The sequence below is a fragment of the Mustela nigripes genome, chromosome X (genome assembly GCF_022355385.1).
Source record: "Mustela nigripes isolate SB6536 chromosome X, MUSNIG.SB6536, whole genome shotgun sequence".
NCBI lineage: Eukaryota > Metazoa > Chordata > Mammalia > Carnivora > Mustelidae > Mustela > Mustela nigripes.
In genome coordinates this window covers 112,534,618-112,539,068 of record NC_081575.1, presented here as the reverse complement: position 1 = coordinate 112,539,068, position 4,451 = coordinate 112,534,618, and the positions used below count along the sequence as shown (strand labels likewise).

General features: G+C 38.9%; 1 long non-coding RNA gene across 1 annotated transcript; it reads right to left on the bottom strand.

Annotated features, from left to right (window-relative positions):
* Window positions 1-247: 247 nt before the first annotated feature.
* Window positions 248-4,251, bottom strand: LOC132007529 (uncharacterized). Its single transcript, XR_009401386.1, has 3 exons — window positions 4,066-4,251; window positions 3,088-3,350; window positions 248-383 (listed from the first exon to the last, which is right to left on the bottom strand). It is a non-coding gene; the product is annotated as an uncharacterized LOC132007529 (long non-coding RNA).
* Between the last annotated feature and the right edge of the window lie 200 nt (window positions 4,252-4,451).

Below are 4,451 nucleotides of genomic sequence, written 5' to 3'. Positions count from 1 at the left end.
GACATTCCCCAGAACAGATCACATACTAGGTCACAAATCAGGCCTTAACAAGTACAAAAAGACTGATCATACCATGTGTATTTTCTGACCAGAACACTATGAAACTTGAAGTCAACCACAAGAAAGCATTTGGAAAGACCTCAAATACATGGAGGTTAAAAACATTCTACTAAAGAATGAATGGGTCAACCAGGAAATTAAAATTAATTAAAATTTAAATTGAAGTAGGGATAGAGGGAACATACCTTAACATCATAAAGGCCATATATGAAAGACCCACAGCCAATATCATCCTCAGTGGGAAAAACAGATCTTTTCCTCCATGGTCAAGAAGATATGGATGTCCGCTCTCACCACTGTTACTTAACATAGTACTGGAAGACCTGGCCTCAGCATCAGACAGCAAAAAGAAATAAAAGGCAAATCAGCAAGGAAGAAGTCAAACTTTCACTATTTGCAGATGACATGATATTCAATATAGAAAACCCAAAAGACTCCCAAAAGAAAATTGCAAAAGTGATCCACAAATTCAGTAAAGTCGCAGGATACAAAATCAATGTACAGAAATCTGCATTTCTATATACCAATAATGAAGCAGCAGAAAGAGAAATCAGGGAATCAATCCCACTTACAACTTTACCAAAAACCATAAGATACCTAGGAATAAACCTAACCAAAGAGGTAAAAAGATGTGTACTCTGAAAGCTATAGAACACTGATGAAAGAAATGGAAGAGGACATAAAGAAATGGAAAAACATCCCATGATCATGGATTGGAAGAACAAATATTGTTCAACTCTCTATGCTACCCAAAGCAATCGACACATTTAATGCAATCCCCATCAAAATACTGCCATCATTTTTCACAGAGCTATAACAAACAACCCTAAAATTTGTGTGGAACTAGAAAACTCCTGTATAGCCAAAGCATCTTGAAAAAGAAAAGCAAAGCTGGAGGCATCACAATTCCAGACTTCAAGTTATATTACAAAGCTGTCGTGAACAAGATGGTATGGTACTGGCACAAAAACAAGACACACAGATCAATGGAACAGAACAGACAACCCAGAAATGGACCTACAAGAATATGGTCAACTAATCTTCAACAAAGCAGGAAAGACGATCCAATGGAAAAAGACAGTCTCTTCAACAAATGGTGTTGGGAAAGCTGGACAGCAACAAGCAAAGGTAAGAAACTGGACCATTTTCTTATATTCTTATACCATAACCAAAAATAAACTCAAAATGAGGTGCGCCTGCGTTACTCAGTCAGTTGGTCGTTCAACTCTTGATTTTGGCTCTGGTCATGATCTCGGGGTCGTGGAATGGGTCACAGCATCAGGTTCCATGCTCAGCACGGAGTCTGCTTGAGGTTCTCTCTTTCCCTCTCCCTCTGCTCCACCCCCTGCTTATGCTCTCTCTAAATACATACATGCATACATACATAAAATCTTTTTTAAAAAGTAAATAAAAATGAATGAAACACCTAAATGTGAGACAAGAAACCAAAACACTAGAGCAGAACCAAGCAGTAACCTCTTTGATATTGGCCCTAGCAACTTCTTGCTAGGTTTGTCTCCTGAGGCACGGCAAAAGCAAAAATGAACTATTGTGACTTCCAACAAGACAAAAAACCTCTGCACAGCAAAGGAAATAATCAACAAAACTGAAAGGCAACCTCCAGAGTAAAAGAAAATATTTGCAAATGACACATCTGGTAAAGCGTTACTATCCAAAATCTATAAAGAACTTATAAAACTCAACACCCAACGAACAAGTAATCTATTTTAAAAAAATGGGCAGCAGAGGTGAATAGGCATTTTTCTAAAGAAGACATACAAGTGGCCAACAGACTCATGAAAAGATGCTCAACATCACTCATCATCAGGGAAATACAAGTCAATGTAGATTTCACATACAATGAGATTTCACCTCACACCGGTCAGAATGGCTATATCAACAACAGAGGAAACAACAGGTGTTGGTGAAGATGCATAGAAAGGGGGAGCCCTTACGCACTGTTGGTGGGAATGCAAACTGGTGCAGCCACTGTGGGAAACAGTATGAAGAGTCCTCCAAAAAGTTAAAAATAGAACTATCCTACTATCCAGCAATTGCACTACTGTTTACCCAAAGAATACAAAAGTACTGATTTGAAGGGATACATGTGCATCAATATTTCTAGCAGCATTATTAACAATAGCCAAATTATGGGAAAAGCCCATATGTACATCAGCTGATGAATGGATAAAGAAGATGTGGTATATATAGACAATGGAATATTACTCAGCCATAAAAAGGGTTGAAATCTTGGCATTTGCTATGATATGAGTGGAGCTAACATGTATATGCTAAGCGAAATAAGAGAAGACAAGTATCATATGATTTCACTCATACGTGGAATTTAAGAAACAAAACAGATGAACATATGAAAAAAAACCAAAACAGTGGGGCAAACTAGAAAACAGACTCTTAATGAAAAAAACCAATATGGGGGGATGGGGGGGGAGGGTGGGTTAAATTGTTGATGGGGATTAAGGAGGATACTCATGACGAGCACCTGCTATTATATGTAGGTTATGAATCACTAAATTCTGCACCTGAAACTAATATTACACTGTATGTTAACTAACTGAAATTTAAATAAAAACTTGAAAAATACTATCCCAAAGAGTTCAGTCTGATGTTTTATTAAAGTAATAATGGATTGAAACACAAATCGTTAACAAAATGGCTTTGCTTAAAGTATGTAATCCATACTATAGGCTAGAAATCCAAACTGATGAACAAATACATACAACTAGTAGGTGTCTCTTCATCTGTGAAGCCACAAATAAAACCTAAAGACTCAGTCCGATTTCACAATTTTTATTGAGCATCTGCTATGTGTCAAGTATTTGCATAGCAGGCAGCTAAGCTGCTATGAACATTCTTGCCCATGTATTTTCCGTATGTTTTCTTTTTCTTGGGTATTTACCCAGGAGTGAAATTCCTGGTCATAGAGTATACGTATGTTTAGCTACAGTAACTCTTTCCTTATCCTCTCTGGTATTGAACCCTTTGATTCCTTTTGTGCACGGAGCTTACCTCTTTGAAAGGTTTTGAATGCTGTAGTGGCTGTAGGCTTCATCCACTGCATGGGCTTTCAATCCTTTAACATTTACCCAAGATGGGTGGTTCCATTGGCAAGATGTGTAATCTAGAACTAAGTGCATCCTGTTCTGATCGAATAGCTTGAGGCTTTGTTTTGTGACCAGAACTCAACCCCATGCATCACCAGCCAGCTCACACTCTTGAATTTAAGAGAAGCAATGAAAAGGCAGGATATCAGATCAAATTATCCCCAACATCTGAAAGACAACATAAAATCATGCTCCAAGGACAGATGGCTAGCACCTTCCATTTCCGTGCACGGCACTGAGTTTATCGTTCTCGTCTGTGAGCAGGCCTCTCACCACATCCTCAGCATGGTTATCAAGCCTTTCGTGTGTAAATACTGTCTGTGTTGATTCCTGATCAAAGCTGGTCTTGCCTTTTACCTTTGTAGACTTGAAATCCTTAAGCTGGTCTGATACTATGCTCACTTTAAAACCATTTTCTTGCATAGAGGATGGTTTTGGTCAGTCCTAATGTCTGGTACTTTTATGAAATCAGTGTTAATGATAAAGACCAGTGCTATCTAATGGAAGTTTCTGCGATAATGGAACCGTTCTAAGTCTGTGCTGTCTAGCAAGGCAGACAGTAGACAGAGGTCGCTATTGAACCCCTGAAAAGAGCAGCATGCAATGAGAAATTGTGTCAAACCATGCTGAGTGCTAATAGTTAATGTCACTTCAATAACCAGAAAACAGAACTATAAATATTCAGGCTGAAACCCTCTGGAAAGCTTAACATCAATCATCATAGGTGTTCTAATAGTTGTTTTCCAAACTCATAAAACAAGGGCTCAACTTTCAAGCCGTGACACTTACACAAGTTTAGAAAGTTACCGAGTTCGTTGCATCCAAGGCTTGCCAATCAGAAGACTGAAAATGAAACCTAATTTCAAGTTTCAAGGTGACATACCTGTTCCACAGTGTTCAACTTGAACAGGTAGTCTCCAGGAGAAAGAAGCCATAACGTTCTTTCAGAGTGGAAAATAAAAGGCAAACAGAGGAAGGGGGGGGGGAGAAAGAAAGAAAAAAGAAAAAACAAACTCTGCCCTCCACTTAAAGCCGCCTTAGCCATTCTGTGACCCGGAATAGAATATCAGAGAAACAAGCAAGCAGCCACCTAGAAGGTTTAATGATTAAACCCCATTATTTGGGTTAATACTTACAGAGAAGCAGCCCATCTCCTGTCAGTTATTTACCAAAATCTGTTTGGAAAACAGATTAGTTGTCCTTTCTGAACTCTACCTCCAGCGGCTGCTTCCTCTGCTGACTCCAGACGGAACCCGCCTCCGCCCCTTC